Here is a 27,583-nt window from a genome sequence, read left to right on the forward strand (position 1 = left end):
TTCCATGGAGTCCTCGTTACGAGAAATAATAATTATGGTACCGTAAACTTAGGTTAATTTAGTCCACAACTTACAACTATGGTCCAAATTAAAGCTCAAGTTCGTGTGAAATATGTAATACCTATATAGATACATTTATCTTGTAGCCGACGTCGAACTAAACTCTTCTTCTTCTTCTTCTTCTTCTTCTCCCATTATTCCCTTTTCCCCTTATTTGGGGTCGGATCTCCTAGTTATATTTCACCAGGCTTCACGGTCCTGGGTCGTCTCAGGTGTGATTTGGGCTTCTTCCATATCCCTCTTCACTGTTGCCAGCCATATTATGTCAGTCGGGGTCTTCCACGTCGTCGAACTGAACTACGATATTCAAAGAAAAATTATCTTACTTTTGTTTACAACGTAAAGTATTTTTAAAGTTAACATGCGTAGTGTCGACCCGAAAAATATCCATGTACAAATACCTAATTTAAGTGTATGAACATTTTGTTAGGTACGTCTGCTGTTTACTTTCTCTCTATCATTTGACTCGTCTGCTCTTCTGATTAGATTTATTAAAACCCGAGTCATTATGGCCCATGAATATAAATTGGACTAAATTGGCATTAGCTTCACCCAAATCTCTGTCAAACTGCAAAGCTTAGAGACGGCTTAGAAACGGATACGGTACCAGTGCAATGTTCTACTACCTTTGGGAAATAATTCTCAAAGACTGGTATCACAAACTTTGAGTTACAAAGAAGCTGCTTAAATTAATGTGTAGGTACTTTGATTGAAGGGAATCGTTAGATTAACAATAATACCTCAATTGAAGTATAGTTGAATTATCGAGAAGATGGAATTGCATTTGTAGTGGTTGTATGCTGATAGTACAAGAAAATAGAAAATTCAAATATAGAATGCCTGTAAACAAACAATACTACTACATATGCAATTCCACGCTCTCGATGATTCAACTATATATTGAAACGCGCTGCTATAACACACCGGGTATATTTAACAGTTTATCAATTATTGAAGACGAATGTGGTAGTAAAACATATTTAAATCAAAAATTAAGAAGTTACTAATAGGAACAACGCATGATTGAATAAATAGGATAGATAAATATATACATACAACTTATACTGTGTTCATATGATATCATTATGTATTAATCTTAGTAATGTAAGTTAATCATGTAAGTTAGATTAAGGAACTAACGTTGAAAATAAGTGCATCAACAATAAGTTAAAAAGTACCATACTTTACTGAAAAAAAAAATAGCTATATTAAAAACGGTAAATACAAATGCTATAATACAAAACATCCTTGTGTTCATTGATCATATGTTGGCTTACTGTTATTACTAGGTATACGAATTTTGTATCACGAGCTCTGTGTACATAAAAAATTGACACAAAACAGTAAAGTTATAGCATAGAGAAACAGTAAGAATAGAGTGCTCACTCTATTTTTGTATCTATGGTTCTAGTATACTTACTCAAAATCAAAAGAAAACGGTTCACTTTATTAAGAATATTCAAACAATGTAAATCATTTTCATTTCTCTTTAGTTTATACAACTCAAGTCAGGTATGACATATGATGATATCATATCTCGATCTCTTGATCTGCATCAGAAATGATCCACTTGCTAATGGCAGTACCTCGTTACGTCACAACCTTAATTAATGCTTAGTACGATTGACGACGCCATCAATGACTGTCGCTAATGTACAATGTAGATCTGAGATATGGCAAACTAAACGGTATGAACTATGAAGCGACAGAACGCGTAAATATAAATTGCTTGTATATACGATCGTGTTTCGCTACCTTTGCTATGACTTTATGAGTAAGCTGCGACTTCGACTGCGTGGTAATTTCAACTAATCGAAATATCTTCCATGTTTTACATTATTAACTAGAGTCTCACACAACAGACACAACACATATTTTTCGCTATCTGGACTTTAGTTAATAATGTAAAACATGGAAGATATTTCGATTAGTTGAAATTACCCTCCAGTCGAAATTGCCCCGCTGCATCTTATAAGGAAGATTATAAAACACAAGCTGTTGCCCGCGACTTTGTACGTCATATCCATATTATGTTATCTTTTAGTGGTTAGTGTAGTGCTTTCATCTACTTGTAGAGATAATATGAGAGAACGACAAAAGTACTTAGGTACCTACTCAAGTAATTATCACAAAATATTACATGGTGATCTTAAAATATCTTATCAATTAAATATATCTACTATTTTTTTCTTAAAGAATAATATTATAACGAGTATTCATAGGTAGTAATATGTAGTAACAATCTTAGATAGTTGGAAGGCTATATTCTGAACGACTGCAGATGCAATGTGTATTTGTTAAATCTCTTGTCACTCAATTTGATCACTATTAATACCTAATATGAGTAATATGTTACTTTGGGATCAAACAATATTAATAGATACAAAGGGTACGTTTCTGGATCCACAAAGACCCTGTCGCCGCAAGTCCTTAGAAATCATACTATTTTGAGCGTCCAAGGTTCGTTAATCACGCACTGCATTTTAAGTACATTATGAATGATGTACTTTGCCGTATACTGAATAATTTTATGAAATTCTGTATTCATTATTATATTAAGCAGATTTTAATAAGCGGGTGAGATGTGTTGTGTGTGCGGAGAGGTGTGGAAACAATTAATTTGTTACTTATATAGACGTACCCCCTTATTCATAAACGCGCTACAAACCTCAATTAGCTAATAATCGTTTGTCTTTCTCTGTCATTTTGCCTTATATATTTGTAAGAAAGGGATAAAACATAATTTAACTAAATGAGGCCCGTAAAGTTTTATGAATAAGGGGGTTAACTTTGTGGCACCTATATTTTGTCTATCATTAAAATAATTATGTAAGTGCACGAACCTTATTTAAATTCAAACTAACTCTTTCAATTAAAATTCATTTGCTAATTAACAGTTTGTACACTTTTAAACTTTCAGTTGCTTTTTCTGCTGATTGCAGTGAAATTCTCTTGAGACTTATGACTTGCGCAAACTTTGTTTTTATATTACAAATCTAATGAAGGTGACCGTTTACAAAACTTGAAGACGGTGAAAGAGCGGGAATGTACATTTCTATTTTCTAAGTGTAACTTATCTCACCTGTAGCGTGGAAATAGCTCGTGCAGTTTCATCTCTTTGATAAATTGTTGCGCTGACGTGTCATTCTCAACACGCTTACAATTCATCTCAGTACCGTACTGCACTGTACTTAGAAATGGAAACAGAGATCATTCGAATAAACTTTTATCATAATTCATATTCAAGAATAAACAATAATTCACGTTTTTTTTATTCGCGAATGATTTATTCGCGGATGATTTATTCGCGAATAATTTGTCCGCGGATAAATCATTCGACCACTTTTCAAACGACGAATGATTTATTCGTTATTTCATTCGAATAAATCCACGAATAGAGTTAATACAGGTGCTCAAACTATACATACATAACTTAAATTGTAAATATTTAAGGTTTTTGGTTTATTCCATTCAAATAAACAACACGAATAATAACACGTTTAATATGACTTGTTTTTACTCTATATTGGTTCTGACATGCTAAAGATTTTTAAGGGTTAAAGGATAAGCCCAGGTAGTATAATAAACAAAGGATTAGCGTGAACACTGAATTACTCACACACAAAGTTAGTAACTTTCTAGCCTGACCTAGAAAGAGATAGCTATATAATAAAAGAGTGAGAAAACCAAATTTTCTTAGCATTTGTTTGCTTCAGAGCGAATCTCATAACGTATAATTTATATTTACAGTAACTATTTAGGTAGTTGCAGGTAGTTGCTCTGCAATGCACATCATAGTTGCCAAATATTTCTAAACCGTGAAAAGTTAATAAGGTATTTCAATAAATAAATTATTCGTGGCAATTCATTCGACGAATAAATTATTCGACGAATAATTTATTCAAATAAGAATAATCATTCGACATTTTTATTCGTCATGCGCGATAAATTTTGTTATTTTTATTCGTTATTCGTCATTCCAATAAATTTTGCCCATCTCTGAATGGAAATATCAACTCAATATAAATGTCAGTTTTTTGATCTAAGTGTTGGTAACCGGTTTAGGACGTCTGTCTTGTCTATTAAATAAATTGAGTCAATCGTGATGTGTAGTGAACGAATGAGTTTCTCGACATTTAGGTTATTTGATATTTATCACTACCATTATGGACCGTAAATTGGGATTACTTTGAATAGCGGGGAAACACTGTTCACCGATTTTTTAGAAATAGGGACTTATTTTTTAATGCAAGCTTAAGAATTTTATGATGTGGTTGGCAACCTTAACAGATATACATACATAGTTCCGTATCCAATTCCTTCTAGTTTAAAGATCGATGATCAATGTTTCCCCGCGATTCAAAGTAGTTACTACTAAATCCTTTATAAAGTCGGTATAATCCCGTCCCGTATCACCACGCTTTCTTGGCGTTAATCTCAAACGCGAGGAAGTGAACTATCTGTACGTAAATAATTTTATTCTACTCTGTGCCTTACCCTCAACTAGGTATTTCCCGGATTGAATTAAACTTATGTTTGTATTAATAAACTTTGTTTATCTACTTGTCAAACAGTCGACGTGGCCGATTGACAGTTTAACCTCAAAATTCTCTGTTGCTGATCCGAAATAATCCGAACCCCTTGCGGGCTGAGGTAGGTAGGTAGGTACTCATAATAATAATTTAAGTCGCTTTAGGTGCAATGTCTGGAGTGCTTGTCAAGGATTCGAAATTATAAAGCATGTAGGTATAATGCTAACCCTTCTCACACAGCCTGTTCTACAGATTGAAATTTTAACCACCGTTCATACTCTACGTAGTAACTTTATAGGTCATACTAACAACTTTTATTATTGAGGGACCATGCCGAAATAGCGAAAAAATTTTTGGCTGTTTCATACATTCCGGCTGATGTGATGCTGCTGTTTTCTATGGGACAGTCAATTTTGTTTCGCGATTTCAGATTTGGTCCCATAATAAAAGTTCTTCAGTATGACCTATAAAGTCACTACGCAGAGTAAGAACGGTGGTTAAAATTTCAGCCTGTATAAAAAAGAACCATGCACTAAAACTGTGGACTTAAAAAATCAACTTGTATGTAATAGTAATTGAGTTGGAGCAATAATCATGGGTTGTTGTACGGTCACCACACGGGATTGCTATGCTATTTAGGGTTCTTGCTAAATTGGAAATTCTATAGCATGAGTATGGAACAACTAATTTAGCTAGGACCTTAAATGGTGCAACAATCGCGCGTGATGTCGGTAGTACTATTAGTTATTCTGTGGTGACGGTACATAAAATGGTACGGGATACTGTTAAATGATGTGATTCATGACATGGACGGGTTTACAGCGGCCACGCTCTCATACTTGATGATGATGAGTTGGTGAGCGCGCGTCGTCACACAATGCTCCTTCTAGTGAGTAAGCGATCTTTGGTTAAATCTTAAGGGTTTCTTTAGGTTAGCAACCGGACACGACTTGATCATTAATGTTTGAAACTGGGATGGGCTTTTAGTGTTTTAAGGCTAGTATCCATAAAATTAAGTACGATTAATTGAAGAGGAAGGCCACTTTAGAGAAAGTTACGATTCAGACCAGTGCAGTGCGTCTAGAGAGCTTAAGATGCGAAGTGCAAGTAGCCGTTATAACTGCATATTATTACAACCAAGTTATTTCAAATATTTCAATTGAAATTACTCGGGTAATATTCCCTATTACATAGATACTTTATGGAAATTTAATCGTGTATAAAAGAATTGCGTTTCCATTTAATTTAAATTTATCTTTCTATTGTCACCTTAATTTAATAAAAAAAGTAATTTCGATAGTAGGTAGGTACAGCAATAGGTAGGATAGGTAGGTTACTTGCAATAGTATGTTACACATCGAAGGCCGCAAAAATATGTAACACGATCTTATTTGTAGAGCCATAATAGAGCGTGTCACATATTTTTGCCGCCATATTATTGAAGGTGACTGTACTAAAAATTCTTTGCTTGTACATTTTTTTGTTGCTGCTTTGGCGAATAAATATTTCAATATAAAAACCGTTCATAAATAGTAGTACAAGCTGCTAAAAAGTTTAATTAGACACAAACTCTCTCTCGTTATTAAAGTTAGCAGTGTTTATTATATTTTGTTTCCAGCAAGAGTTGAGATTAAAAGCAATTTCATAATCTGGATGTGGATGTTTGATAAAAACTTAAAAAGTCATCAGAGTACCCAAAACAAAAACGGAATTGCAACGTAAAAAAATACATAGCGTAAAACACTATAACATTGCCCTTTCAACATAACTTTGCCCATCGCGTCATAGTTCAGAACAAGCGTAATAACTTAAAAGTATATTACTTTCTTCAAAAAGTGTCAGTGTACCGTGCGAATAGGCCTGTAAATCGATCAACCAGTAAATAGTTTTAGTACGAAATAAAAAATGGTAACCCTTTCAGTAGGTACGAGTACGTACAGTCGTATACAGACGTAGCGTCGTTTGCAGTGTCTTGGCACGTAGCTCGCTTATGCTACAAACGTGTAGCGGGAAAGGTTTAACCACCTTGATGCACTGTCGAGGCTACACGCTGAATATGGCTGCTACAACCCTGTATAAATACATTTTATAATGTTCTCCATTATGTTTTTTTCTAAGCCTTGCCTTAGTAACCATATACAGGGTGTCCCATAAATAAAGGACAACCTTCTAACCACCCACAGATCACTTTAGGCTAGTCCAGTCCAATGGACTTTAGTAAAAGTTTAGAGGTTTTCAACTTCCTTCACGTGATGACTATCTAGGCCATATATATTGTAAAGATGTAAATAGTATGAGTTATACAATTTTAGAATCAGTCATAGATAAACTATTTTTTAGAAAGTTGGTCATTTTATTTAACAGCGATAATAAAAGCGAAATGATTTTAGCGATCTGTGTGTGTATAATATCTAGGAGATGATTTTGGTAAATGAGGTGTCAATCGATTAGTTTTTATTACAAGCTTTTATTTAATTTCACTTGACCGTTGTCTATCTGTCTGTCGGTCTGTAATCAAATCTTGCAAGTTAAATTTGATCCACTTCCCGGTTTCCGATTGAGCTGAAATTTTGCATGCATGTATAAATCGGATGACAATGCAATATTATGGTACCATCGAGCTGATCTGATGATGGAGACAGGAGGTAGCCATAGGAACTCTGTGATGAAACAACGCAACCTAATTGTTGTTGGGGTTTTTAGAATTGACTCGATGAGTATTAGTTGTCTGTCGTAAGAAAAGTACAGTCAGCGATAAATGCTTGTAACAAAAATGAAATTTTTGCCAAAAACTTATTTTTTGTAACATTTTCTTGTAGTAAACGTAAAGCCATATTTAATCGTAACCGCAGACATAGAATTGAAACTCACCTTTCATCACGTGGCAGGTTCATTTCGATTGTTTGGCGGTGACAGTCAAATTACATCTCAAGTCAAACTCTGACGTTGTTTGCTTGTCTCAATACTCGTTCCGCAGAATATTGACTTGTGTTCAATTAATTCTTGACTTGTGGTTGTGACGAATATGGTAAATAAAAGTGCGAGGGGCTTTCTGATCATTCTAAAAATTAAAGATGTGGTTATACTACAGGTAGGTATAAAAAAAATAGGTAATATTTAGTATAGTATAGTGTATAGTATAGTATATAGAGTACTAACAATATTATATAAGTCATAGTCGTAAGTACTAACAAAAATGATCTCAGTTGGACCTTAAATAAATGAAATTGAAATTGAAATTTGCACTCTAAATTTTTATGAGGCCAATTCATTGTTAATAAATAATGTAACTTGATTTGTTATTGATATGATACGATCATGGCATATCTCACACATTAATAAACTAAAAAAAACAACGGGTTGCACTCCGGGAGTGCCGGCAGAAGTGAAAACTCAACGACATTGTAACTCAAAATATTAATAACAGCGCCATCTATTACAAAATGTCTGCAGCACTATGTATAATTGAGGTTAACGGCATCTAGCGTTATTTCGTCGCATTACTTGAAACCCCTAAGCACATCACTGTGAGTACTACAGTTATATTAATACCAGTTTGAGGGAAACTCACTAGATGATTTTTAAATCAAAAAAGAAAAACACAATGACATTGTCCGTCACACGTGACGTCACGCAAGCGCCCTGCGCCGCCTAAAAGAAACAGCAGGCTCAGTCATACATTTTCGCCGCGCGGTAGAAAGAGAGGGTTACGTCTTACGTCTTACGCTGTCTCGAGTTTAACATTTTTTCCCCACCTCAATAAGTGCACAGCGCCGCTAAAGAAGTTTTCACTTCAAAAATAGAATGCACGTTAATAAATTTAAGGGGTAACATGTGCAGGTACTACAATATTTTCAATGGAAAAATCGTCTCGCCACGAATATTTTGCCTGAGTTCGGTTTTTAGGGTTCCGTACCCAAAGGGTAAAACGGGACCCTATTACTAAGACTCCGCTGTCCGTCCGTCCGTCTGTCTGTCACCAGGCTGTATCTCACGAACCGTGATAGCTAGACAGTTGAAATTTTCACAGATGATGTATTTCTGTTGCCACTATAACAACAATGATAACAGAATAAAATAAAGATTTAAGTGGGGCTCCCATACAACAAACGTGATTTTTGACCGAAGTTAAGCAACGTCGGGAGCGGTCAGTACTTGGATGGGTGACCGTTTTTTTTTGCCGTTTTTTGCATTATGGTACGGAACCCTTCCTGCGCGAGTCCGACTCGCACTTGCCCGATTTTTTATTTCATAAGCAGCGTGTTTTGTTACGAATCTCATGATATACGGCCGCGACGTGCAACTTGAAGGCTTTCTTTATTGTTTCATATTACGGAGCACTTTCTTAATAGATGGAACATAATTATAATGAATGAGCGCTAGTCACATCATTATGCACGGTAAGGAGTCTTATCACACAAAGTACAGGAGCGTGACCTTTCAGTAATGTCCACATGTTTGTAACGATTATTACATGTGCGCGCGCAAAATATAAACGAATAATATACTTATAAGTAAACGGTTCGCTTGATGGTAAGCAGGTACAATCCTACAATAAATTCCTATAAGTAGGTATTAATGTTAGTACATATCTCCGGAGATAACAGATACAAGTTTCCGTCCCTTTAATATCCTGTAGATACAACCTGCTTCGAGAAAGTTAAAAGAGAGCGGGGCATTATTGGACGGGGTGTTTTTTTGTAATGGGGCTTTTGTAGTAGGTAGGTAATCCGCTTTTCTTACTATTTTGGTTAGCGATAGACTGAATCTATACTAGATGCTCTGCTTCATACTGAACGCACGATTCTCCGCAACCAGTCGTAATGGCAACCTTTTTGTTTTATTGGCTACTCGCTTGAATTTTTTTCTGACGCAACTCAAGGTGAGTAGCGTCACCTTGAATTGCGTCAAAATAAAATTATAGATCTAAGGGCCACTTGCGCCATTCAGGGTTAGTCATTAACTCAGAGTTAACCGTTAACACACAGGGTAAAATTGTACTGGTAACTCACCCCGAGTTAGTGGCTAAATTTTATATATCAAGTTTCAGGTGGTTAAATAAAAGCGATCTTGAATGCCATCCGAAATAATGACAGAAATAAAAGACGATAGGTCCAGAAGTTTAAGGTGGGGTCAGGAGTTTGTTTGGAATCCTAATTTTTTTAAAAGGATAATATAAGATAAGATAAAAGATTTGTATTCGTGACCATCACAAAACATCTACGAATATGTACAGACAACAACAGCAAGGAAAGAAGAGATCAATAAGATGTGCATCACGAAATAGACCCAACTCAGCATAATGCTAGCTATAAAGCCAGCGCTGGTCTTCCGTAGCGCTCATTCGGTGGTTTTTATTGATATAGAAGGCAAACGAGCAGACGAATAGCCTGGAGGTGAGCAATCACCGTCGCCCATGGACACCCGCAACACCAGAGGGGTTGGAATTGCGTTTTCGGAATTTAAGGTGCGAATGCGCTCTTTTCTTGAAGGTTTGAAGGTCGTATCGCTCGGATTAAAAAAAAAAGTACCAAACAACATATTTATTTATTTCTTGATATACATAGTGTCATGCAGCAAGAGGTATCGTTAGGTGATACTGGAGTGATGGTGAAATCAATTGAAATAAATATTTTGATTTTGGCAGTTTTTGATAAAATGGTTCTAATCTCCAGGACTACCCCTACTCGTTCCAAAATATTATACATATTTAATGCTACATGCGGATAAGTATTTATTTCAGGTATTTCCTTGTTTTCGTTCACTGTTAGGTATGTAATTAGTGGATAAAGACAATTATTACTAAAATACGTATAAATATTAATAAAATATTACTGAATGTTGTCATGAACGTTTTCTACCTAAAATTAATTACATAACTTCAGTTCAGAGCGAGTCTGCAGCACAATTTTAATCTTTTACTTGTTGACAGTTAATTAATTTTAAATATATGTATAAACCTAGTTGCTTGCGTAAATGTCGAAAAATGTGGTACATTGGTAATCATAAAAAGTTACAAAACCTGTCGGACTATAATACTCACGATGGTTCCCGTCAGACGAAACGAAAAACGCAATACTTATTAAACAAAAAAAACATCGAAATTACGTATTTCATCAAAAAAAGGACAAGCAAAATACCGTTTCTGTGTTTTACGGGACATGAATATTCTACTTAAATATAAATATTCGTCTTAATTAACGGTTATGTAAGGTTTCTAATTTAATTTCCCCTGGCTCCACCACTAGTTTCACTTCAAACTAGTAGTACTTACCTATGCAATCATGAATGAAAAATGTATTCCAAGGAACGGTGAGCTAATTGAAAAGTGCAGCTTCTCCCGAACACAAGCTTCATACGTAACTTCGCCAACTTCCGCACATTAAAGTTGCAACCGCGTAAGATACTGTTAACAATTAGCTATCAGTTGAGGGACTTGAGGGAAAAGTTTACTTGATGATGAGAAAATTACATAATAAATATTTTAAGAATGGGTCACTCACGTATTTTAAGTCGAAAAATGCTCGACATGTTTCACTCCGTACCCAGGAGTGTCATCAGGAGCCTGCGTTGACTTAAAATACGTGAGTGACCCGTTCTTAATATATTTAATAAAATATGTCTGTGTCTTACGGAAGGTTTGTTATTAAAATGGCATAATGCTGACGTACCTTTGAAATTCATACAGGTGGCAAATCGTTTTAACATAACAATTAATCAAAGTTATTTATAAAACGAACATGCTTTATAGAAAAACTATTTGATTAGTATGACGAGGGAAATGTTCAACTTAAATTTAATCATTTGAGCCAATTGGCTCGCTGTAGATTTAGGAGTATTGGTTAGTTACTAAAACAATGAGTGTGTTAATTCAAAGTTTGTAGACCTTTTAATTTTAAATAGACTTTTCGAGTATTTTGACAATATAAATGTGTTGATGAACAATATAAATGTAAAGTTCATTGAAGTTCTTCTGAAACTTCATTATGTAATTATTCTTATTAAATCATTTTATTGTTAAGTACACAAGTGATAGTAACGGGACGGTTCAAACGTACACTAACATCAGAATGATATTTGAATGATGTCATTCAGTTATCGTGCAGGGGCCTTACCATGATGTCCTTATTGCGATTCTGTTTAGGACCTAAACTGAATTGCTAAGGGACGGAGTTATGCGACTTATAAACTTAGCTCCGTCCTTTAGCAATTCAGTTTAGGTCTTAAACAGAATTGCAATAATCATGGTAAGGCCTCAGTTCGATCGTACTTGTCCGTATAATGTATTACCTGAAGCGAGGCGGACGATAACTAAATGACATCAATAAAATATCATTCTGATGTCAGTGTACGTTCGAATAGGCCTGCTAACCATTCAATAATTGAAGTGAATAAGATATAACTTAACGGAAATAAATATCTATTTAAAAAAAACACTACGGACTTTATAAATATATTATGTGCCTGTTTAAAATCTGTGAGATCGTGACCAGTGTTGGCCGAAAGTTAATGCAAATTGAAAATGCTGGCCATTAACCATTATAAATTGAATCGTAAACTGTAATCGTCCGTTACGGTATAAGGTTCAATTTATAATGGTTAATGGCCAACTTTTTCAATTCGCATTAACTTTCGGCCAACACTGATCGTGACCTTTTTAATAACAAGCATATTTAGCTGTAGATAATAGAATAAAGCTCCTTATTTAAAGGCCTAAGAATATCGCAACAAGTACAAATCTAAGCATACTTGCGTAGATTACGGTGCCCTTTCTTTTATATCAGTCGGTCAAATAGCTCAATACTGCTGCAGTCAGAATAAATCAGTAGGTAATTTACTTCAAGTTACGTTCTCAGTCATAGAGTGCATTCAATTCTCAAGCACATCCAATTGACCCGACGTCGTCCGATCTCCTACAAAATGCAAATTTTATTTTCTCTCACACTGACGCTATATTCAAATTGGTATAACTCTCTTTGCTATCAGCCACTAAAATATGGATATTTTTAGCTTTAGCTCGGACAAGAAATGAGCGACATTCAAACGTTAGAACGTCGAAAGCAAAAGGAATGCGCCGGCTGTTCAATGCTATCTTTATTGTTAGCATATTTTCCTGTTAAAGCTTCCCTGTCTTGAGAATGCGGTTTTATTCGCAATGATAATGTTAGATTTTAAAGAAGTAGAAAAAATACGCGTTCGCTTCTTAAACCACTGATAGGAATGTTGTTTCCAAATGGAAGCTTTTATTTAACCTAATTTAGCGGAAACAGGATAAGTCAACATATTGAAGAGTTTAACAATCAAATCAAGTTGGTCTTCCTGTACAATGTACATATATGTGGTGTTCCATGGGAAAAGGTACCTTATGGCAGCTGGCGCTTACGTCGCATAGCACCGCTGTAGTATTGAAGCGGCGTTAATAATAGCGTAAGCGCTAACCGCCATAAGGTACCTTTTCCCTTGGGACGTCACATATTATGCTATATCTCATACGACCGTAGTCCATTATTTCCACCCAAGATAATGAATTAACTTTTTTTTAATCACCCTTAAGGATGACTCACGTTAGACCGGGTTGGGTCCGGGCCGGAGCTTCTGGCGCTTAGGTACTTTTTATGACACATGACCGGTGATCACGTGATGCTTTCTAAAACGAAGCTCCTGAAGCTCTGGTCCAGACCCGGCCCGGTCTAACGTGAGTCATCCTTTAAGTTTATGGCTATTGATTGGATGAACATTATTATATATGTATATGAATATTTTTCTACTATTTCTTATCTAAACAAAGCCCTGTTCCAATCAGTGCCCCAGCAAAACCCTAATCTATTTTACAAGAAATGAAATTGCCTTTCAGTGCGCTCACTAACAATTCATAGGGCAACCTCGACTGGCTCTCAGCGTTGACAAATAGACTGTGATTCCCGCTGAGGTCGAATAAAAGTACATTAGGATGTACTTACAGAAACAAAGTACGTAATCAAATACTTAGTCTGAGGCTTTGTCCTATGATTCCTTGATAAATTTATGTACGGTGGATATGTTTTACATTGTGTCCATCTAATATACATATTTGTATGTTTGGTGATGCACGCTGGATGAAAACCTAGCGTGACACACGATAGAACGGCCCGCGTCCGGGCCGAGGTGTTTTTTTTTTATCCTTCCTTTCTTTCTTTCCTATAGAAAACGAAGTGTCGAACGCCTCGGTCCGGTTCTAGACCAGTCTATCATGTCAAGTCATCCTTACAACTGCGGTATTTTAGACGAGTAGGTAGATCTCATGTAAGCAGGTAAATTATCAGGTTTCCTAAAACTTAAACACGAAACAACAAAAGCACAAATTCGAACAATCCTTTACTGTAACATTTGATCAAAGGAACTTCTGCTTGCTCGTGGCTTAAAACTATTACCCGGTGGCTAAAAGCTGCAGTACCTAGGTGAGGAGCCGATGTGTTTTTAATCCTTGTTATCCGAAACACGGCTAAGTTGAAAATCCCGTAAGCTCATCAATGGAACATCAGCAAGTTTGTTCGGAACTCGGACCGTGCGCTGCACTCAAATAACGCTCCGTACGATTATGAACGATCGATGGCTTAAAAATGCGTGCCACTCGATTATCTGAAGGCTCTTATAAAAAACGCTTTGGTTATAAATAGAATCGCTGCTGCCAAAGCAGGGAAGGGCGGTGATTTTGTAGTGCCTATTCGTTTCGGTGTATTTTCTAAATTATTTATGTTGCAGCTCTTTGAACAGCAAAATAGGATAGGAATAGGTAGGTACCATTTTTAACTACCTATATTCAGAAGCCGTTCTAATACGAAACGTAAAGTCTAATATCACAATAAAAAAGACAGAAACAGCATAGAGAAGAGATGAAAACCATAATATAGGTAATGTATTTTTTGCCCTAAAATATGTTTATCTTTTCTTGTTCAGATTTTACTAACAAAAATTTACCATTTTATTTTTGTTAATATTGTATAACTGTTTATTTACCTTAATTTTCTCTAGTTTTTATAAAGTGTAACTCTGAAAGAGAAAAATGGTTTTCTCTTATGTTGGAGGCGAAAATCGTCTTTAGGTTGCTTAGTAAGCGCAGTTAGTGAGGACCGAGAAAACAAGATGTCCTTTGGCGGTAATAACTTGAAGCGATCTCGTAGATGTAGCGCATAAAACATAATACTATACTTACGAAAAACTACTTTTTCGTTTAGAACAAGACTTTTTGTTATGCAAGAAATTATATGTATATTTCAATTTCAATAGTAATTTATTCACAGCACGGAAGAAAGAATGAGCGCGCCGTTCACAGCGTAGCTACGCTCGTAGCTCTACTTTGTAGCATTTAGCGTCATTTTCCCAATAGTTAGGTACATATTTAGTTATTTTTTTTTCTTAGAGTTGTACCCACAATGCGTTGTCATGCACTGAATAGGTTAATAACGGCTCCTTACTTAATTGTCAGGAAAGTACTTGTCTTATCTATTACAATGCCACTACTCACATCACAGGTATTAGACCCGCGGTTTTTACTGCATATTTCAACAAAATATCGAGTACGAGTACACTAATGCTGTTTTTACGACGGAATACCCCACGTATTACGTTTTTATAAAACATCATTGTATTCGTTGATTAGTACAGTCAACGTCAAAGATGTTTACATTTTTCGCATACTTACAAAGGAGTAAAGTGCTAATTGATATATGCGTAACGAGCACAAATGACCGACAAAAATGGATGTACCGATTTTGAAGAAGTTGTAATCAGAAGAAGCAAAGATAAATACTAGTTTCTCTATCTTAACCTCGATGTTTTGCTAGGTGTAGAAAACACCGTATGTATACACGGTGGCTAAAAATAAGTGCATTCCCGTTGTCAGGAAGGTTTTGGAATTATCCTGAGCAACTTTTACTATGGGGCAAACCCCGAAATCGCGAAAAAAATATTACCCTCCCATAGAAATGGACCAGCCAAAATGTATGAAACAGACAATTATTTCTTGGGATTTCTGGGTTGGTCCCATAGTAAAGGTTGCTCAATCCCAAAACTTCCCTGACAACAGCAATCCACTTATTTTTTAGCTACCCTGTAAATTTAGAGGAAAAACGTATCATTGATACTAGTTTTAATCTTATTTAATGGATGTACAGTGAATGAAGATAGGCTTTTTCAGTTGTGCGTTGTGCCCAGCAGGTACAATTTTATGTAGATATAATAGTACTTACTAAAACACTCGAAAATGGCTTATCTTAAAATTCGTCAGGGGCAGTATAGTTTGACAAAGACTTTTATAGCAATTCGCATAATGTTTTAATAGTTTATTAGTAAGTACCTTTTCTCAGCAGCAACAATGCCATAAGTATATTATACATTTTGTCTTTACCATCCCATTCAACTGTTATTTTGGTGGTAAAAAGTGAACTTCAACTATACGAAATGTTAATTAAAATTGATGCCATACCTGGGCTATAACCGCGAAAATCGAAGTTCGCAAATTGCGGGCATCTATCTCTGTCACTCTTATTACGCCTTCATTGGAGTATAAGAGAAAGATCCCCGCAATTTGCGTATTTCGGTACTGAGTGATATGCTCTTTATTGCACCGTTCGTAATTAGATCCCTATAACGCTTCGATATTGAACGTCATTACAAAGTTTGAATGGAGAAATGATCATTTTGCATTCATGTGAATTGGATAATCAATCGAATTTTGTGTTTAAACACACTGAAGTAGTTTTGTAAATGACTAGCGACCCGCCTCGGCTTCGCACGGATTAACAAATTATACAACTAAACCTTCCTCAAGAATCACTCTATTAGGTGAAAACCGCATGAAAATCCGTTCAGTAGTTTTTGAGTTTATTGCGAACATACATACACACAGAGGCGTCACGCAGATAAACAGACAGACGCGGTGGGGGACTTTCGGCTCGATTCGGAAAATGAATTAGATTTCTACTAGCCTTCAACAAGTTACGATATGGATAATTTAAAGATATTTGTAAGATAGATATGTCAAATTTGACGTTTCCGCGATTCTGGAGGTCCTCTTGAACGATTTTGACAAGTTATGACTTAGATATCCAAGTCACATCTAGTCGATATCTAATCAAAATCAAAATCAAAATCAAAAATATACTTTATTCATGTAGGCCTAGCAACAAGCTCTTATGAATCGTGATGTAGATCTAGTTGATCTCTATCGTCTCTAGAGCTTGTGATTATCTCGAAATCCGAATAGGCCTGTTTGTTTTATAAGGTGTAGTGATTCGGTATTTAATCAACATCAACATATTCGTGTGTAAATAAATAATAATAAATAAATATTATAGGGACATCCTTACACAAATTGACTAAGTCCCACGGTAAGCTCAAGAAGGCTTGTGTTGTGGGTACCCATACAACGCTATATTTATTATACAAATACTTAAATACATAGAAAACATCCATGACACAGGAACAAATATCTGTGCTCATCACACAAATAAATGTCCTTACCGGGATTCGAACCCAGAACCATCGGCTTCGCAGGCAGGGTCACTACCCGCTAGGCTAGACCGGTCGTCTTAAATAAATATAAATAGTACTAGAAAACAAAGTGTACAACGATAATGTTCATCCTAAGTTCGTGAGTGTGTAGGTATAACTTGTGTATCTAGTTTGGGAGCAAGACAAAGTTTAAGCAAGCATCCTTGCTCTAATTCACACAAAACCCGCAATTAGGTTTTGCAATCGTGCTGCGACAGATGTACTGCGGCATGCATACATAGTTGAATGTCTAAAGTATTTACCATAATCACTGTCTCTAGCATAAATTGTAATTAAATGTTCTTATCCTTCTGTGTACACATGTTTAGTTATGCCACAGAATAAGTTATAGTATTATCATTCAGAACGGCCACGCACCGCCCCGCCCCAACTCGCATTACCTCGCCCCGCGACTGGCAGCGACATGAATCTGGCGGACTTCTGGCGTCCTCTCAGTAATGGCTCCTCTACACGATGGGCCAGCGCCGGCCACTCCAAGGGACGCAGCCATGCGGTAGAATGAGATTGCAATATCACTTGCTCCCTCTAACGCATAAATGCGTCCCTTGGAGTGGCCGACGCTGGCCCATCGTGTAGAGGAGCCATAAAGCGACTTACCCACAGATACACATTGACGCGTGCCGCGCACACATATAAACGCAAATGAATTTTGATCTATGGCGTGTCCGCCCTGTGGTTATACGGCCCGATTCGAACAATGCTTATAAGATCACAGCGATACGATACGATACTGATCTGTCAGTGTCAAAAGTGACGTTTTTGGTTAAGAAAAATGTCACTTTTGACAGTGACAGATCAATATCGTGTCGCCTTGACATCTTGATGATCGGGCCGATAGTCTAGATCTGATCTCTATGCTAAATATTGTTATTCATGCAATTGTCTGTAACACATTTTGTGAGCCGAATAAAAAAAAACAAATGCTTTTAGACATTTGGTTAAAGATAATAAACATGAATATGAAATAAATAATAAATAAATAGAACAGCCTTGAATATAAAAACTAACCCACTATAATATCGTCAAAAAAAATTACAGATGCATTCGATTTCTATGGCATTTTTGCGGTTGTGCTCTACCATCATGGTAAGAATCTAAATTATTTATTTATTTATTATTTGTTGGCCTGTTGTGTCCCACTGCTGGGCAAAGGCCTCCCTCTCTTTCTTCTACGCGTCTCGTTCTATGGCAATATTAGGCCAACCTTTCCGAAAGACGTCAAGATCGTGCCGCCACCTCCTTCTAGGTCTACCGTGACGCCGCACTATGTTTGGTGTCTTTCTTGGCCCACAAGTCGTTTGGCATACGGCAGATGTTCCGGCCTAGTCCCATTTAAGCTTAGCGGCTGTATAGAATCTAAATGTATCTCAAAACTTTAAATTTGTGCTTGTTTTCTTTGTGTGTCCATTTGTTTCCACGATGTCAATTAAAAAATTGAACTTAAAACTGTTTAATATCAATGTCGGCGGCCGATCGTAAGATAAGGCAGAACGTAATGTTCCTGTAATGTTTTGACGATAGTCACATTAAATCAATATAGGTAGGATAGGTTCGTTAGGTTGCTTCAGATGCCCGAAGGGCAAACTGCCCAGAAATACGGAGCTCTGTTGACTCAGGGAACGAGTCAAAGATTTTCACGTTTCACGATATGCCTAGGAATTTCATGATATGCCTGATCTTACGATCGGCCGCCTACATCGACATTAAGTAAAATATGACCGCACCAATATAATTATAAGTATTCTTCAGCTCGAATCGACCTCCGGATCTAAGAAACACTCTGCATTAAAAGACCCTTTTGTATAAGGAGCCCGGAAATACTCGTATTTTTCTTTCACAAATTGACAGTGTCGAATGTTAAGAAAATATGGGTCTATGGAATATTGTAGCTTCGATCAAAAGAAAACGCCTCACTTCGCCACGCCATTACTATTAAATTCTATTTAGACACCGAATGACGGTGGCCGGAAAAAATGCTATGGTTCCATGAAATATTTTTACTTAGGTACTTCTTATTTTGGGTTGAGATCTTTCTGTTCTATTTAGTGTATTAAATAATTCACCTAACTAACACAATGAACACATTTTGACTAGCAAGGTATAATAAATAAGTTTTTGGCAAAAGTTTAATTTTTGGTAAGTACAAGCTTTTATCACTGACTGTACTTTTCTTACGACAGACAACTAATACTCATCGAGACAATTCTAAAAACCCCTAACACAATTAGGTTGCGTTGTTTCATCACAGAGTTCCTATGGCCACCTCCTGTCTCCATCATCAGATCAACTCGATGGTACCATAATATTGCATTGTCATCCGATTTATACATGCATGCAAAATTTCAGCTCAATCGGAAACCGGGAAGTGGATCAAATTTAACTTGCAAGATTTGATTACAGACCGACAGACAGACAGACAACGGGACAGGTGAAACTAAATAAAAGGGTCAAACAGATCACTGTGTTATGTCTTTCCTGTAGACATACACAAGAGTTAAGGGCTATAAAGGTTAATTTTCTTATTTAACCCTTATCCACGTGAAAAGGTCCTCCTTTTATTTAGAGAACTATGATAAAATCATTGCTTATACGCCCACAAGCTGTTAACTATAGCCCACAGGAGAGAAAAATGTGCTGTTCGCGATAACACACTAGTTTTCTCTCCTGTGGGCAATAGTTAACAGCTTGTGGGTATGTAAGCAATGATTTTATCATAGTTCTCTAAATAAAAGGAGGACCTTTTCACGTGGATAAGGGTTAAATAAGAAAATTAACCTTTATAGCCCTTAACTCTTGTGAATGTCTACAGGAAAGACATAACACAGTGATCTGTTTGACCCAAAAATGGAATCACTTGCGTCAAAATACAAAAGGTGTAAGTATGTAGCAAATAGAGGTATTAAAAGCGATTTTTTTTACCAGACTTGGTAAAACGAATTTAAACTATCGTGAGACATAGGTAGGTACTAACAATTTAGCTAATTTACTATTACAATTAAGTTAATTTTTATAGTTAAAAACAAGTAAGTGAAATTGTGTCTCTGCGAATCTGCGAAGAAATTCAAAAGTGTATGTGAAGTCCCCAATCCGCGTGGGGACTATAATAGGCCAAGCCCTCTCGCGCATGAGAGGAGGCCTGTGCCCAGCAGTAGGACGTATACAGGCTTAATTATTATAATATTATAAGTGAAACCGTAAAATTAGCTTAATGTCAGATTGCGTTTTTTTGTATGGGTATTAGCTTTGTGTGTATGCACTTGCGGGCTTACGAGTGTAGGGGTATTACCACCCGTATGCGGTACGTACGAATCACGCTTCCCATATACTGTCGCTAACAAAAACCACTTTATTATGCACAGATAAAACGCGCGTCTGAAACAGCTCTTTACAAAGTTGAAGCGCAAGTTTTTATAAATTCTTAGCCGCATTTCAAACGAAACAAATCCTATTTTCGTCTTATCTCAGGCTTGAAGTAAAGCCTTCATTCTTGAACTCCAACAATACTTGTTTCCAGCTTATTGTGTTAACTGCAGTTCTATTATCGCCACAAACGAGTAATCTTGTCTAAAGACAACTGAATGGAGGAAAACGACAACGTCCATTGCAATGTTAGCTGTTCGGGGGCATCGGGAAAGGATTTAGTGGGATTAATTTTGTTACTTTAGATCTAAGAAGTGCGGCAGTCATTAAGAGCTTATTACATTGTTTACCGCTTAAAACCGCGTTAGTAGGATGGTTCAAATGGCGCTAATGAGTTACTATTTTTTCTACTACATATATTCTAGAAATTTTTGAGTTGCTATTTGGTGCTCTAAAATATATTTAAGAAGTAATACAGTATATATTAATATACAATCAATATGTATTTAAAATTGTGTGTAGATAATATCCTGTCAGTCATCTTGTCTATAATGGTTGTGCCGTATTGTCCGTATTGAGTTATCAAGTCGGTCACGAGTCAAAATCCGCGGCGAGTAATAAAGCCCTGCCTCGCAAATGACTCTATTTTGTGCGCCGTCACGTGACTCCGCGCTACGTGCGAAAGCATGCCGCTATCCATGCTCAAAACCAAGCATGTAACATTAACTAGTTATTAAATGACGGGCTAAAAATATGTAGATTTTTGGTTATTGTACATAAATGTTTAAATGTTGTGGTCTTTCCGTGCTTCACTCGTCCATGGCCCCGACGGAAGACCAGCGTTGGCCCATCCAGGCTAACACCATGCTGAATCGGGACCAGTTCGTGGCTAATATTACTTGTTATGTTATGTAATGATATGCGCTGTAATGTTATGTGTAAGTTTGTTTTTTGTTTCCCTTTTTAGGGTTCCATACCCAAACGGTAAAACGGGACCCTATTACTAAGACTCCGCTGTCCGTCCGTCCGTCCGTCTGTCACCAGGCTGTATCTCACGAACCGTGATAGCTAGACAGTTGAAATTTTCACAGATGATGTATTTCTGTTGCCGCTATAACAACAAATACTAAAAAGTACGGAACCCTCGGTGGGCGAGTCCAACTCGCACTTGTCCTGTTTTTTTTATCTGCAAATTCGTTGCCACGAATAAACTATTTCTATTTCAATATATTACATTTTTTCTTGGTTCGGTAAGTTTGTAGAAATTCCTAAACTAAAAACATGATTTTGCACTATCTACAACTTATCTGCTTTGTCTAAAAACTTGACTGGTACCTATATAAAAGTGCCTTGTGGCATTAAGTACGCCTTTTACATGTATTTTTTTGTGCAATTAAGATTGAATGTGCATGAAAGAAGAGAGAAGAAGAAAACCGACAAATTCAACATTGAGTAAGTTTTTCGGGTTTTGTCTCCCTGTTACACTTACTTAAATACTTGCTATATGACCCTATTTAACCGTATAAAATGTTTTTTATTTTATTTATTTATTTAGGAAACAAACTGTCACAAACAAATATGTTTAAACTTGTAGATACACAATTAGACCTATAGTTCCATTAATATAAAATAATGATATTGATAACAAGTAGAAACAGGGCTAATGTTCTACTCTTCTAGGTTATTCGAGTGAAACTTTTTTTTTACTAAAAATATAAGTTTAAAAAAGTCATGTGCAAAGTTATTGGCATTATAACTGACACAGTTCTTTATGTGTGTGTCTAGGTAGCTCACCTTCGCCCTGGGACGTGTAAAGTCTCCCTTTAGAAGATATACTGACTACCCTGTCAATATTTACGGATGCAATGCATCTTTTAGTAAAAAGCATTGCTATTTATGGAGCAACTGAAGGAATTTTATTCAATCTGGATGGGGCATCTCAGATTTCCATGTAGTTTTCAAGCACATTTGGGTAGACAGGTGGGTCAAACACATTTTAGAAAAAGGTTACTTCTGTGGACAATATAATAAAAGTAAGCGATGTATGTATCTTTGTCGCTTGATCTTAAAATTATCAATATAACGACTAGGAGTACGACTTATTTTCATACGACCTTGAGACTGCGTACACCATCTGTGACTGAACGTAAAGCAAACGCTAGGTCCGTAGCCAACGTGCAATCGTTAACGCTTGCACGTTGGCAGCGAACGAACCGCAACTGTCACTGTCGCACTAGTGGGAAAGAGATAACTACGATACGCTACGGAGCGTTAACGTTTGGCACGTTGGCACAGAATAAATAATAGTACTGCCGTACAGAAAGGAAACTTCCTACAAAACCGAAGATTGACAGCGATTCAGGGTCGAATCATGATATCCCTTTCTAATATATGGCACTATCCCTTTCGGCTATTTAGGGTTGTCAAAATTCAAGTGATTATCTTATCTGTGGTCGTGCACGCAAAAGGAAGCCAAGTGGTGACAACCCTAATAATTGCTCGGAGCAATGCTGAGCCGAGCGGAGCCGAGTTTGGCCGAAGTCAGGAGTTTCGCACCCCTGACGTTGGCTACGTGACCTGATTGCTGACATTGGTGTCGACGAAATGGAGTCAGCAGTAGTCTCATAAGGCATCTGGCTCGGTACTTATCGGTGTGTGAGATGCCACGATTCGAGGTCGTATCAAAATGAAATGAAAATCCTATCAAATTGTTATAATACATTCGGCATTTTACCTTAGGCCTAGGTTTTAGGTACCTGCTGCTGCTGTCCGAAAGAAGGGTAAAACTTATTTAAAAAAATGTGGACAATATAAAAACAAAAAAAAAACAATAAAAGTTAACGACTCTGGTCTGATAATCTAACATTTTTCTTATTTGAGTCTCAGGTTAGGTAGGTACTAAAAAGTGTATCCTACATGTAAGGGTGCAGCTTAAAAATTAGCTTTAGATTCCTTTAAGTTTTCGATGTCTACGGGAACGACGCGAGTATACTTTACAAATTTGATGCTACAGTGAAGCTAAATCATTACTTTGTTTTCTACAATTTGTGTGTATGATACATATGAAACAAACACGTTCTATCACTTGCCGTTCGGTTACGTACATATCCATGTTAATATTACATATACCGGAATACGTATACCTACGCGTCTCAATCATATTTCAGAGCTTTTTGTCGAATTGTTAAGACAAACAGAATAATGTTGCGTCGATACAAAACAGAATCTCTTTTATATTCATTATTGCGAAGCTATAAATAAAACATACAACAATGGGGGAATCGGTATCGCGGTATCTTGAGCGGTGTGAGCATTATTATGAAGAAAGGTTCTCATCGAAGTACATGAATGTAAATTAGCATCAAGTGGAACAAATAATGGAAGGCCCAGAAAGCCATTATCATAAAGCCTAGCATTTGCAGCGCGACTCCGCCGTTCTTAGTCACATACTTATTTTCACCGCACCAGCTCGGAAAGGCTTACTTTGCGCTTCAAAAACTGACAGCAAAGTTGGATTTTATTCACATGTGAGGCAAAGTAATCGAATGCAAATTTTGAGTTGTTTTCTTATGTTTGCTGGTAGAATTGACTTTTAAATGATGATTTTAGATGATAAATATTTAATAACATTAATTTTGATTTGATTTGGTTCGATTTTGTTTGATATTTTACATTTAATATTTGCCTCGGGTTGGTGTGGTTCACTCGGGGGCAAATTTTGTTTAACCCTCGTGCTTTGAAACTCTCGCAACGCTCAAGATTCCATTTTTCGAACCACTCGCTATGCTCGTGGTTCAATTTTGGAATATTTCGCTTGCTCGGGTATCAATATTAGCACGAGCGGTTAAACTTGTAAAACAAATAACTATTGTACGCTTTACTTTCGATATATTTCGGTACCGTAAAACGGGGTGAACAGAAATCGCGGGGTGAATAGAGAAATTTTGAACTTTTTCTTTCAAGTTGTTATATTTAAAAACGTACATCTCTAAAATTAGATTTTTTGGAATGCGTATAAAGTAGGCTTTTTTTTCTCTACATTGATACCAAAAGAAGTTAATCAAACTGCCTAAAAGTTAGATTTTTTTGACTCTAAAGTAACGTCTCGCCGAGGTAAGAAATGAAGCCTGTCTGAACTTTGTTCTAGCGGTAAATGTTTTGACATTAACTAAGTAAAAGTTAGCTAACCTGGTAATATAGTATCTGTAGTACCTAAATAATAAATAATATCACTAATTTTCTCTATAATAAAGCATTTTTTTGCAAAAAACCAATAACAAGCAAATTTACGTGATAAAGGGGTCAGCGGACACGCATATGGGGTGAACAGTTACGCCATAGGGGGTGATTAGATACAACAAAGGGGTGTAAAGACACGCCTTGGGGGTTAAAAGACACGAAAAAATAATTTTGTGTTAAATAGCTGTTTAACAGATATATATACCATTTGCCAATAGAGTATCCACATAATAATGACCAAATTCGATGCCTATGACAGCAAAAACTTAATATTTCTATTTACCCCTTTCTTGTGTCTATCGACCCCGTTTTAAGGATATGGAGAAAACAGGTAGTTTTCTTTGATTTTCTCTGAATTGGGTAGGTAAAAATTTATTTCACAAATGCAAAATCGAAGAACTAACCAAGACTCAAAAAATGATATCAAAATAATTACTTTTATCATTTGGATTATTGGCGAAAATCGTCCTTGAAGTTGAAAATCGTGTCTTTTCACCCCGTTTTATGCATGTCAGAAGCCTTTACGATGTTTACTAATTAATTTTGTAATTGGCACATGTATAAGTAGGTAGGTACCTACTCCAAAACTACCAACTTCGACATAGTTAACTAAAAGTTTATTACAATGTCATAAGAACTTTCACCCTGTATTCGTTTGTTTGGTCAAATTAATTAAATAATTGATTACACTTCTCATAATAATTATAAATAAAAGTCCGGAGGAATTTATAAAACATCGTAGCATGGTTAAAACTGATCCATAAAAATCTGCTAACCGTATCAAAGTTTCAATCAGAGGATTGAAAATATTAAAATGTCATTGAAATCGTTACATTGCTAAATTATTAATTACGACTCAGCCACCGCAAAAAATCGCAAATTACGAATTTTAAAAAGAATATTTGAATCGATTGTAATAAGTATGCATGACCTAGTACGACCTACAGAATAAAAATAATTCTGAATCACTTTGTGTTTTCCCAAAAGTGATAAAAGGAAACTCATCACCGGCGTAGCGTCAGAAGAGGCTAAATCAGAAACGTTGTTTTGTTATCGACGCGATAACAACGCGAAATGTGTTGATGGCCTAATCATTTCGTATTTTAGAAGTGTGGAGAAATACGTGGTGGGGGAACATCACCGTCAATTACAATTTCATGAAAAGGTACTATGAAGGCACGACGGCTCAGGGAGTCTACCTGACTTACCAAAGTGACAGATCGTAACCTCTACAGAATCTACAGATGTACTGCATTTTGTCATAAAGCGTCTAGCAGGCTAAGCGAACAAGAAGTGCCCCCAACGACGGATTTGGTCATTCTTTCAGGTGGTGTACTGGCAGGTCCTAAGAACTCTCTATGCTTAATATCTGTCCTCGATCTTCTTTTGTAATGTAAACTCATCAGTGTATCATTGAAAGTGTCATATTTTGTAAACCGTTCAAGTTAGATTAACCAAACAAAATTATATTTGACAACAATAAAATAGACTACAAAATGAATATGTTTAACCTGCATCATGTCCTTATACTTCATTAGAAAAAAAATCATTTTATTCTTCTTCTCATTATTTTTTATACTATTCGCGGAGGTACACCATCAAAAAAAAAATGCATGAGTGGCTACTAGTGGCTGGTATTAGTGGCTACTAATACCCACTATATACACATATAAAAATATTTGCATAAATCTTCGTGCGTCATGTCAAAAAAAAAACATTATCGAACAAGGATCTCGGAAACGGCTCTAACGATTTCGATGAAATTTGCTATATGGGTGTTTTCGGGCGCGATAAATTGATTTAGCTAGGTCTTATCTCTGGGAAAACGCGCATTTTTGAGTTTTTTTATGTTTAGAGCCGTTTCCGACATCCTTGTTCGATAATGTTTTTTTTTTGACATGACGCACGAAGATTTATGCAAATATTTTTATATGTGTATGTAGTGGGTATTAGTGGCTACTCATGCATATTTTTTTTGTAGGTGTACCTCCGCAAATAGTATTTAATTTTTTTTTTATAATGAAGTATAAGGACATGATGCAGGTTAAACATATTCATTTTGTAGTTTATTTTATTGTTGTCAAATATAATTTTGTTTGGTTAATCTAACTTGAACAGTTTACAAAATATGACACTTTCATTGATACGCTGATTATTTTACATTATCCTGAATAACTCGAAAACAAAAGAAGATCGAGGACTGATATTAAGCATAGAGTGTTCTTAGGACCTGCCAGTACACCACCTGAAAGAATGACCAAATCGTCGTTGGGGGCACTTCTTGTTCGCTTAGCCTGCTAGACCCTTTATAAAAACATTTGTCGTATGTCACGACTTATTATTGAATAGGCATTCAGATGTTTGGTGATTGTTTGAAACTTTATAGATAAGGATTCCTGAGTTGCTAGCGTATAAAATTTTGATAGTACTATTTATGTCTTCACAATTAAATTAAATTCAACATTATATTAAAATATTATTTATGGGTAAGGTTGTCGACGACATATTTTAACTTTGAGCTTTAGAGTTCGTTGACATGTTAGAATCTGCACGAGGTTAAATTTGTAGGACCTGTGGGACTAATAGCGAAAAGGACCCTACTATAACAATGTGACGACGTCAGTGGAAGACAGGTTTACCGTTAAAGCTACACAATAAAATGTACAAGGGTCAGTTCAGTAAAAGAATAGTACGCATCTATTCTATAAGGTAGATGTCCGAGTGTCTGTAGGCCCCCATTCCCACGGGCGATTTACAACGCGCGTTATAAAAGCGTTTGAATGACACAAATGGATACATGTGTATTTATTCACACGACAGCGGTGGCGCTTTTTATCAAG

General features: G+C 36.2%; 1 protein-coding gene across 1 annotated transcript in view; it reads right to left on the reverse strand.

Annotated features, from left to right (window-relative positions):
• Positions 1 to 27,583, reverse strand: part of LOC134792736 (nitric oxide synthase-like protein) — a 143,339-nt gene that overhangs the window by 106,222 nt on the left and 9,534 nt on the right. The gene's annotated exons all lie outside the window — the stretch shown is intronic.

The sequence above is a fragment of the Cydia splendana genome, chromosome 8 (assembly GCF_910591565.1).
Source record: "Cydia splendana chromosome 8, ilCydSple1.2, whole genome shotgun sequence".
Classification (NCBI taxonomy): Eukaryota; Metazoa; Arthropoda; class Insecta; order Lepidoptera; family Tortricidae; genus Cydia; species Cydia splendana.